The sequence below is a fragment of the Hemicordylus capensis genome, chromosome 5 (assembly GCF_027244095.1).
Source record: "Hemicordylus capensis ecotype Gifberg chromosome 5, rHemCap1.1.pri, whole genome shotgun sequence".
Lineage (NCBI taxonomy): Eukaryota > Metazoa > Chordata > Lepidosauria > Squamata > Cordylidae > Hemicordylus > Hemicordylus capensis.
This window is the reverse complement of record NC_069661.1, coordinates 7,291,144-7,302,696: the sequence shown is the minus strand read 5'-3', so window position 1 is coordinate 7,302,696 and position 11,553 is coordinate 7,291,144. Positions and strand designations below refer to the sequence as shown.

At 46.9% G+C, this 11,553-nt stretch overlaps 1 protein-coding gene across 4 annotated transcripts in view; it reads left to right on the top strand.

The window, feature by feature from the left end:
* The first annotated feature begins 308 nt into the window (after nt 1-308).
* Nucleotides 309-11,553, top strand: part of PTPRA (protein tyrosine phosphatase receptor type A) — a 202,493-nt gene continuing 191,248 nt past the window's right edge. For all 4 annotated transcript variants that reach the window (XM_053251717.1, XM_053251719.1, XM_053251716.1 and 1 more), the window contains exon 1: nt 309-712. The gene's annotated coding sequence lies outside the window, so the exon portion shown is untranslated. The remainder of the gene's footprint in view (nt 713-11,553) is intronic.

Sequence of the window (11,553 nt, the reverse complement as noted above, 5' to 3'; positions counted from 1 at the left end):
GTTTCCCAGACGTTGTTGACTACAATTCCCAGAACCCCCAAGCAGAAGCCATCGCAGCTGGGGATTGTGGGAATTGTAGTCAACAACATCTGGGAACACTGGCACCTCCTGTCCAGTTGCCTTTTTTCATTGGTAGGTGGCCTTGTCTGCTTATTTGGGATGCTTGCCTAATAACCCAGAGAAGGAAAGCAGGAAAAGCGGGGCGGGGGGGCGCTGTGTGGAGAAAAGAGAGAGGGAAAGGGGCGGAGCGACCTGGCGCGCCGCGGCCAACCAGCTCCGCCGTCTCAGCGGGCCAATCTGCGGCCGGCTTCCATAGGGCGGCGTGTGGGCTGAGGGGAAAGAGGGAGGCGTCGCTCCTGAGGGGAGGCAAGGCGGGTAGCGCTGTGTGCGGAGAGGACTAGGCGAAGCCCCGCAGAGGAGGAGGAGAAGGGAGGAGGCGGCGGCGGCGCGCGGCGCCCTTGGAGTCGCCTCAGGCTGGACTAACCGTCGCCGTCGGGTCGCCTGCTTGCCCCCAGCCTGCCCCGTGGATGGAGCGGCTCCGCGGAGGAGGAGGAGGTCGAGGCAACGGCGGGCAGGCTCAGGAGCCGCCGCTCCGGAAGGGCAGGAGGAGCCTCCTCAGCATCCGCCGCCGCCGCGACTGGAGAAGCCCCCCGGCCGCCCTGGGGCTCTGAAGGGGGAGACCGAGCAGCCGCCGCCCGCGCGCCGCAACTGTGTAAGCTGCCTCTCTCTGAGTCATCTCTCCCCCCCCTCGCTCCCTCCCTCTCTTCAAACGCGGAGCCCCGCCCTCTCATCGGGCCCCGCCCACCAGGGAGGGGAGGGGGCTGGAGGAGAGCGGCGGGGCTCGCTGGCTCGAGCTTCTCCCCCTCCCGCTCGCGCGCTCTCGGTCTGTCTCTCTCTCCGAACTTTGCTTTGCAAGGGGCGGGGCTGGAGGGCGGTGGTGGGCGCGCGCGCCTAGGCAGGCGCTCCCTTTCAAGGTCCCCTCGGAGGAAGCGCACCCCCTCCCACCTCGGCTTCCCACCTGTGGCAGTCTCCAGATGTGGCTGAACTGCAACTCCCAAGTGGCCCAGGTTGGGAATCGCTGTTGTAATGTGCAGCTGGACACATGTTGTGCAAGGGTGGAAGTGAAGGGGGGGGTGTTTCATGGGGGAATCCAGTTCCTTTTGTAGTCAGGAACAGAGCCAGAGGTGCACCTAGGTGACTTTGGAGCCTGGACCTAGAGGCCGTCCCCTGCAAATTAAGCATCATCATGCCCGGCCCGGCAACCACACCTTCTGGGGCAGACTAAAGAGGGTTTGGGGGAGCCCCCTGTGGCTGTGGAGGCCCTGGTCTACTTCATCCACCACGTCCAGGGGTACGAGCGCCTCTGAACAGAGCTGTGGAAATAGATGGGGGTGTGTGGAATGATAGGAATAGAAAAAAAAATAAAATGGTTACTGTTTCCATTCAGTCGTCATAACTTTGTATAGGTATATTATTGGGACCAACAGCTACTTCAGTAGCCAAAAGCATTTGTTAACGTGTTGAATTATCTCTCTCACTGTGTATATACAATATATGTAGGCATACGGCAATTACCTATCAGTAAAAAGAAGTCTCCAATGATAGTTCCATGCACCACACCTTTGCTTGCTGTTATATTGATTGCTGTTAACGATTTTCTTTTCAGTTAGAAAAAGTTTAGGAAGTGCTCTTGGATTGGAGAGTGGCTGCACTGGCTGCTTGTGACGTTGGGTGCAAAGCTTAGGATGAATCCTGCCCCCCCCCTTCAAACTCAAGGGCTTTCCTCCTGTGTAAACATCTGCAAGGAGTGTGCCACAAGGTTGGCACCCTGGGTGTGCTTTCCTGGGAGCTGGGCCTTTTGCAACACAATGGGGCTTCCATGCAAACATGCACAAAATTGCTGTAGAGGTTTTCTGTAACTGGGTGGGTGCTGTTTTTCTTCTTATTGCAAGGCACTCTTCCCCTTTTCTTCTCCAAAACAGTCCAAGCCTTTTTCTCTTTCCAGTTTAATTTTGTGGAGTGAGGCTGGACCAGGTTTCTTACTGCTCCTCCTCCCAAATATTTGCTGAGGGTGAACAAGTATCCCCATTTGCAAGGCCTCACTCTCAAAGTTTCCAGGAAGTCTCTCTTCCTGCCTCCCTCCCCTCAACCTAATTTTGGGGCTGGACCTAGAATCGATTCTTCCCTGCATATGAGGCCTTTTTGGATTCTTTGTGTGCTCATCCCTTGTTTCAAAGCATCTTTACTTAAAAAACAAAAAGCTCCCTATCTCCCACCCCACAGGGTCTGATTGTAAGGCAGGAGTCTGAAACTGGAGGTCCCTGAAATAGATGTTGGATTGCACTGTGTCCCCTCTTGGTTGCCAATGAAGAAGCAAAAAAGGGTGGAGGAGGAAAGGCATCTTTTAGCAACCAGACTTCGCATTTGACTGTTTTGGGGCCGGGGTGGGGTGGGGTGGGATTGGATGGAGGCACTAACCTCTTAGGTGACTGTGCGCAACAAAGCTGGTTGCTGAGAACGGTTGTAGGGGTTTGCAAGCTATGTCTGCTTTTTCTCTTTTCTTCTGTTTTTCAATATATTTTATATATAATTCCAGATAAATAAATGCTGTACAAATGGATGAAAAATTACAATAGGCTGCAATAGCTCAATGTACAGATTATTTTTTTAAAAAACCTCAGCATAATTGTGGCTCATATACAATGATGACTCTTCCTGCACTGTTTGCATTACTTGCTTCAATAGTTACTGTTTTTATGCTGTCTCCATTTACTCAAATCAATAAATACATATTGGTCTATATTTGAGGGCTGATTTTAATGGGGGGAGAGAGACCTTAATTGCAGTCATGTGCCTCTCACTGCTTCCTCTCTTGCTTCTTTTTTTAAAAATTGAGATTGGTATTTTGACATGGAGGCCATCTAATGATGCAGGGGGGAAGTAATTTGCCTAGGGAGCAAGAAGTTGCTGCTTCGATTCCCCTCTGGTAAACACCTGTATTGGGCAGCAGCAATATAGGCAGATGGTGAAAGGCATAATCTCATACTGTGTGGGAGCAGGCAATGGTAAACCCTTCCTGTATTCTGCCAAAGAAAACCACATGACTGTGGGCACCAGGAGTCGACACTGACTTGATGGTACAACTTTACCTTTATTTTGACAGGAGTCCTGTTATTTTTACTGAGGGTGGCAACTTGCTCTGAGGTTATTAGTAGCCCTAATTGTGGGCATTTTCCTGTCCTTCCGTTACCATAGTGTGATTAAAGAATGGCAATAGATTTGAATATCAGTATATCTCTACACATAGTAAGGCTGCAGGTGTATCTACACTTTCTAGGGAGTGAGTCCCACTGAACTAAGTAGTAGTGTGCATGGAACTGGCGCCTGCTGGTTTGAAGGTGGTGGGGGAGAACTTTAAGGACTGGGGAGGGTGCACTTACCCCCCCCCACTGCGTTTCCTCCACCGGCGCTCTCTTTAAAAACAGTCCAGCGGGGCAGCAGCATACCTCCCTGCCGCCCTGTTGCCTCCTCAGACTGGAAGTGACCGGAAGTACCCAGTGTGCACACGTGTGCCGGGTACTTCCAGTCTGAGGAGGCAATGGGGCAGCAGGGAGGTATGCTGCTGCCCTGCGGACCGTCTTTAAAGAGAGCGTTGGTTGGTGGAGGAAAAATGGTGTGTGTGCGTGAGTGCACCATCCCCAGTCCTTAAAGTTATCCCCCCCCCGCCTTTGACCCGGCTGAACCACTGGTCTTTTGAACACCCGTCTTGTGTACATCCCTAGAACTACATGGAGCTTAAAGCCGGCTGCTGCTATTATTATTATTTCTTGTTTACCAGTCAGACAGGTGTTATTGACTGGTTTGTTTTATCCAGACATCAAGTCCTTCCCAAGGACCTGGGATGCCAGGATTTTATTATCAATGTTGTTGTTGTTGTTGTTGTTATAGATATCTTCACAATATAGGCTGTTCCCAGTAAAGTTGCTTTTTGTAATTGGCTGATGGTGATTTCTGTGGCCCCTATGGTGTTGAGGTGCTCTTCAAGGTCTTTTGGAACTGCACCCAGGGCGCCAATTACCACTGGGATTATTTGGGTCTTTTTCTGCCACAGCCTTTCAATTTCAATTTGTAGATCTTTGTATTTTGTGATTTTTTTCTATTTCTTTTTCTTCTATTCTGCTATCCCCTGGTATTGCTATGTTGATTATTTTGACTTGTTTTTTCTTCTTCTTCTCTACTACATATATCTGGTGTATTGTGTAGCAGATGTTTGTCTGTTTGTAGTCGAAAGTCCCATAATATTTTTGCATCTTCATTTTCTACAACATTTTCAATTTTATGGTCCCACCAATTTTTGGCTACAGGTAGCTTGTATTTTATTATTTATTTATTTAACATTTATATTTCACTCTTCCTCCAAGGAGCCCAGAGCAGTACATGGTATTGTTTACCCTCACAACAGCCCTGTGAGGTAGGTTAGGCTGAGAGATATGTGACTGGCCCAGAGTCACCCAGTGAATTTCATGGCTGAAATGGGGATTTGAACTCGGGTCTCCCTGGTCCTAGGCCAACACTCTAACCACTATACCACACTGAAGCATGTTACGTTTAGGTTAGCTATCCTGAATCCACATTTATATCCTGCTCCATCCCACTAAATGTGTCCTTGAATGTTCTAAGATAACTTGTTTTCTGCTCTTATTATCTGAAGGATCCATAGTTTCCTTTCAATTTCATACTTCATAAAATGGAAAGTTTGCATGAATTAAAAATAATCGTCTCTACTCAGTCGTGTGTACACTTGTTCCTTGGTTATATGTGAGTATTTTAAAATATGTATCAGTTTATTTTACCTAATGCCATTGACTAAGGAATAAGAGGCAAGCAGGGACAAAGAGAAGTTAAAATCACAAAGGCCTTGCCAACACACTGCAGGACCAATAAGAACACAGTCATGAACAGAGCCTAAGGAGCTATAAGCTCACACACTTCCTCTCTCTCTCTCTCCATGTGATTGTAAGCAAGAGAGGAGGTCGCCACGTGGGTTATGCCGTAAGTCGTGCACACACTGGGAGTTGTGGTTGTTCGACGTGGTCTCTGTGCTTTACACGAACGGGCTTTGTGCCTGCGCAGAGACCACATCGGAGCTTCCAAGCTAGAGTTCTAACTTTTTGGTGGTAAACCCGCCCCCAAGCTATATAGGTGGCTGTGCAGGCTTCCCTCTTCAGTCTTTCTTCATCCGCGATAGAAGACACACCGTTGAGCACTCCTTGCTAGATCGCGCTGTTAAGTATCTACCCTTGCTGGTTTTTATCCTATATTTTGTTTAGTATTCCCCTTCATTAGCATTTTTATTTCGTCCTTGGTACACCCCACCCCCTCAAAGTTTCCTGGGATTTTCGCCATTCCGTTGTGGCCCTCGGGCCCGATGTGCTGCAGTTTCTTTGGTCCTTCACCGGCCTATGGCCAGGACTACAAACTTTAAGCAGTGTGGTCACTTTATATCTAAGATCCCCTCGACCAACGGCCACAAACTTTGCCTTTTTTGTTTGGGTGAGGCCCATAAAGTTGGTTCTTGCCCGCACTGTGCGGCCTTTACCAAACAGGCATGCAAGAATCGAGCATCACGTCTTCGTTCTTGGCTTTGGGAACAAGCCTTCAAGTGTTCGGGCTCGGACAAACTGCCTACTGTGCAGGCGCTCGCCTTCTACGTAGATCGAACCTCTGCTGTCCACACCTCTACCTCTCTCTTCATGCTTCACTCTGGACCCAACAGAGGCAAGCAGGCCTCTGTACAGACCATATCCAGATGGGTGGTTCGCTCCATCACTTTAGCGTACCAGCTCTCCAAGAAGCCTCTCCCACCCTCCATCAAAGCACACTCAACAAGGGCAGTCATGGCTTCCACTGCCTTTGACAGGTCCATTCCTTTGGACGTCATCTGCCAGGTGGCTATGTGGGCATCAAAACACTCCTTTGTACAGCACTACACCCTGGATGTTCAAGCCAGAAAAGACACAGCATTTGGCAGGGCGGTGTTACAATCCATCTTCGCCTGATCCCTCCTCCATGTGAGCATGGCATGGGTGCAGCTTGCTATGTGCCAATTTGTGTAAAGCACAGAGACCACGTCGAAGAACAACAGGTTGCTTACCTGTAACTTGGGTTCTTCTAGTGGTCATCTGTGCTTACACGCCCTCCCATCCTCCCTTCTTTTAATGTCTTTTCTGCTAGTCTTTCAGATTGGTGGACTCAGACTGAAGAGGAAAGCCCGCGCAGCCGCCTATATACTGTGGGGGCGGGGTTACTGCCAAAAAGTTAGAACTCTAGCTTGGAAGCTCCTGTGTGGTCTCTGCGCAGGCGCAAAGCCTATTCGTGTAAGAGCACAGATGACCACTAGAAGAATCCAAGTTACAGGTAAGCAACCTGTCGTTAAACCTCAGTAAAACTATGATATGAAACTAGATCAGCTCAGATCACCTTAATATTATTCATGATCCAAACCATCATGGTCTGAACCAGGCCTTAATTTGGTCCCAAGAATGTTGCTGCTATCACTAACATTGCTATCTCTGAATTGTTGATGTAAGGGTTTTAAAGTAATGTAAATTACTGTAACAGTGTTAGTTTATAGTGCAACTTTGAAAAGGAATTTACTCATCATTCTGAAAGAGAAAATATCATATAAGATTACTTTTAATTTTCTTCAAAAATTTCATATCTTCCACTGGAAAGATTCCTGGGGATCTGATAGAAGAGAAAAACATGTTGCCTCAATTTCTCCAGGTTTTTGCATCTCTAGGTCCACATCCCAAAACTTACAGATGAAAGTCAAGAAAGTAGTAAAAGCCAATAGTTCAAAAAGGATGGGAATGGGGAAGAGAAGAATGTATATAAATAAGGCTTGGAGGAGCCTAAAGGTAAAGTGTGCCATCAAGTTGATTTTGACTTCTGGCGCCCACAGAGCCCTGTGGTTTTTAAACATTATTATTTTATTCGATTTCTATACCGCCTTTCCAAAAATGTCTCAGGGCTGTTTACACAGAGAAATAATAAATAAGACGGATCCCTATCCCCAAAGGGCTCACAATCTATAATAATAATAATAATATAACCAGCAGCAGTCACTGGAAGTACTGTGCTGGGCGTGGATAGGGCCAGTTACTCTCCCCCGCTAAATAAAGAGAATCACCATGTTAAAAGGTGCCTTTTTGCCAAGTTAGCAGAGGTTTTCTTTGGTAGAATACAGGAGGGGTTTACCATTGCCTCCTCCCACACAGTTTGAGATGATGATGCCTTTCAGCATCTTCCTATATCACTCCTGTCTGATATAGGTATTTCCCATAGTCTGGGAAACATACCAGCAGGGATTCGAACCGGCAACTTTCTGCTTGTTAGTCAAGCATTTCCCTGCTGTGCCTAGCTCATCCATAAATAAGGAAGAGAAACCATATCAATAACTCCGAAGAGAATAAGATTGTTAATGGAGAGTGGGGGAAGAAAGGTGGGTACACTTTTTAACATGAAGATCTTTGTAGAGGCTTATTCTCTTATAGACAATAGGTTTAACTCTCTAGAACTATTGGCTTTTTCTGCACCTATCCCAGACTCTATGGGGATAGACACAACTGTTGCTAAGAGGCGGTTTGATGGCACATACTCAAAGCCACTTGAAATCAAAGCCCCCATCAATCACAGTCAGGAATAAAAAAATTAACACACAGTAAGAGGGTATGATATTTTTTTGAATCACTAGATGCTATTGCAGTAACAGGAATTGGGGTAGAGAGAAACTAAAGAAAAGGCCAGATGAGGGATGATATGTTTTGCAGGAAATGAAGATTCTGAACTGAACAGAACCCACCCTGAAGAGTGGACTGCATAAGTTCTGTTCTGCAACTGTAGTAGTTCCATGTGAAGGTATCCATCCGTAGAAGCAGGACTGCACAGAATGTTCATTTTGGACAATCCCCATGAATTTGAAGGATCTACCTGTTCCTTGAATGGAAGCAGGGAGATGTGGATCTGCAATTTTCTGGGGTAAATATTTAGAGGCATTTCATTATGCTACAAGGCCTTTGAGGAAAAGGCCTCAGCTGAATAGCATGACCTCAGAGAATTATTTTGGGGAGGAAAGAATGGTCATATTCTGAGCTTTTTCTCTCAAAGTGAGTTTATAATATTAGATAATGCTAATAATGCTGTTTTGAATTGCATATATTTTAATTTATCTCCAAACCCCTGTTTTTCTGAGGGGCAAAACACCTAGGGGAGGGGAGGATATATGTGTTTCCATGGCTTCAAAAATGTCTAGTGCTAGGTGGACCTTGTTCTTCCTTTCTTGGCATGGAATATTGGGTTACGAGCCAAGATGTTGAAGAATATGGATGAAGCTGCAAGGGCAGGTAGCATCCCATTGTTGTCCACCTATGGATTTGCGTGAGTGACAAAACAACTAATGGGTCACTCTTCTTGCTATGCATCATTCTGGGCATAGGTATTAGTTCTTGGCTGCTCCACTTGGATACAGAGACTAGGCCACTTTGAACTTTTGAATTAACTGAGCCTGGTGTCTTTTATAGGGGTGTGTGGTGGTGGGGTTTTATGAAGTTGGCATTGCCTGCCATAATAAACGGCTCTTTGGTATAGGGCATGTTCTCCTGCCACATTAACTGCTGGGGTGAATGCTGGACAGGACTAACATATGCTGAGTATACTCTATTGTGGGGGCAGTGGGGGAGCCAAATTACAAGTACTTGGTGGTTTTTTGTTTGTGAATTGCAGGCAGAGGAAGTGTTGTGACACAGGGTCAGAGAGACATGTGCCAGTTAGTTAGCCCAGTTATCTCTTAGTCCAGTATAGAATACCAGTTATTTCAGGCTTGCAGATAGCCATTCACCTGGTAACCAGAGGCAAGTAAGAAATGCTTACAGATTACTAGACAGGGAAGCTTTAGTGAACTAGAAGAGAGTTGGCTGATTTTTCTCTCTCTAACTCACTGATGTGCCAAATGCACCGAACATAGCTGTGAATGGGCAAAGGTAATTAAAAGAAGAAGAAAAATCAGAAGGCTGGTAAACTACTTGAGTTTATTTCCAAGGCTAGATTACTGCCAGTGACAATATAACCCATTTGGCATGTGGACATGTTCTAAGGAAGGGAAAATTCTTCTGGATTGCTATCCTCTTCAGAAACGAGGCCATGTTTCTTCCATATTGGAAAGCAGTGGCAGGGAACTGACTTGTGTTATAGTAGTAATTTAGATATGCCCTCAATCCTGTTCTCAGAGGCTGCAGATTATAACAGGTTTGGGTGTGCACTCCATCCCAGAACTTTTAGAGTAACCAGGCTGACTGAGGCGAACCCAGGGGGACTGCCCCATGTAGGCAAGCCCACACGGAAACTAGCACACTGTAGAAAGTGACCAATATGAGAGCAAGAGGACAAAAGATTGTAAACAGAACCACCTTTTCCCACAGAGGGATATTTCCAGTTAGGCACACAGAGAAGTGCTTTCCTGGCCTCATCTTACATTAATTCCTCAAAGGCAGCATTTACAGTATGAGCTCAGGGGCAGATTAGGAAACGGCCTCTCCTCGCCTGCACTCTTTGCAGAGTAGCTGTCAGGGTAGACTGCATTTCACAATGGAATGAAATCTGGCCTAGTCTCTCTGGAGCTGATATTCCGGAAAAAACTGAGGCCTCTGGAGAAACATTGCACACTCAAGGCAGTGACACATGAGCTGTCTTGTTTTCTGACTTCATAATTTAAGTCATTAAATGTTTGATTTTTTCCAGAAGTATTCTAGTTCTTGCTGCATTGGTAGATGAGCATTAACCAGCTCTGTACATTCAGGAAGCAGCTCTTGAGAAGACAAAGCTCAGGCCAGGGGAAGCAGCAAACTTTAGTTTTTAAGCAAGCAAGACAAGTTGGTTAGGGCTAGTCTTTTCTAGGGTTTGATTTCTGGCTGGATGGGGTCTTGACAGAAGAGTTTCAGTTGTGCCTAGAGAGACAATGGGTGGAGATAAGCTTCAGATGAGTCTCACAGTTTGTGGGAGGGGTCACATTCCTCTGGTCTTGTGGTAGCAAGCATGACTTGTCCCCATAGCTAAGCAGGGTCTGCCCTGGTTGCATATGAATGGGAGGCTTGATGTGTGAGCACTGCAAGATCTTCCCCTCAGGGGATGAAGCTGCTCTGGGAAGAGCAGAAGGTTTCAAGTTCCCTCTCTGGCTTCTCCAAGATAGGGCTGAGAGAGAATCCTGCCTGCAACCTTGGAGAAGCCGCTGCCAGTCTGTGAAGACAATACTGAGCTAGATAAACCAATGGACTGACTCAGTATATGGCAGTTTCCTATGTTCCTAAGACAAGGTCTTGAAGACCAGGAAAACATTGGATTTTCTTGGAGAACAGAGCTTATTATCTTTAATTAGCTGACAACTGCAGCTATAAGACCTAGCTGTCAAGTAAACAAGCTCTCTATATACTAAATAGCCAATAAAACCAGTTATGAATGCCAGCAGGGGATGGGGGTACTTCCCAGTGTATTGCACAGAGTACTGCATGTATCTGCCTGAGGGGCAGAAGTCATGGGTGTGTGCTTGGTGCAAAGAGCTTCTGGCTCTCAGGGAACAAGTTTGTTCCCTTGAAACCAAGGTGGCTGACCTGGAGAAGCTCAGGAGGCAGAGAGGTGTGTGGATGAGGGATGTGATAGAGGCATCCCACTCTCAGGCTGACAGCTCCTATGCTGTAATGTGGAGTGAAGGTCTTGGGGAAAGAGGACATCAGTCTGAGGAAAAGGGGACACCTTCCTTGGGTGACGGGATCCCTTCCTTGGGTGATGTACTCATATCTTCTTGCAAAGAGGATACTTTTGTGTGGGTCGGAGGCCGCCTAGTAGTGAGTGATTCAATCTTTAGGGACATAGAGAGAAGGGTCTGTGACCCGCATGTAGACCATACGGTGACTTGCCTGCCTGGTGTGAAGGTTGTGAAGGTCATGCGGTGTCTAGATAGGTTGTTAGCCAGTGCTGGGGAGGAGTCAACTGTCGTAGTGCATGTTGGCATTAACAGCGTTGTGAAATGAAGTCGGGAGGTCCTGGAAGCCCAGTTTAGGTTGCTAGGTAGCAGATTGAAGTCCAGGACTCCCAGGGTAGGGTTCTCTAAAGTGCTACCTGTTCCACATACAGGACCAACAAGACAGGTGGAGCTGAGGGGTCTCAATATGTGGATGAGATGGTGGTGCCAGGAAGAGGGGTTTAGATCTATTAGGCCCTTAGATACATTTTGGGGCAAGGAAAGCATATACTAAAGGGACAGTCTCACTTGAACCAAAATAGGGCGGCTGGCACTTTAAATAAAGATCACAGCGCAGCTTTAAAACTGATGCCTGGGGGATTGCTGACAGGAGAATCCCCTAAGGTGCAAGGGTGCAAATGTACTTGCAAATGTGCAAATGTAGAAGGGGACAGAGTAGAATCAGGAGTAGAACAGACAGACAACTGGCCAAAAGGTTCAAGTGACAATAAGAGAGATAGCACACACCAATGCCAGGT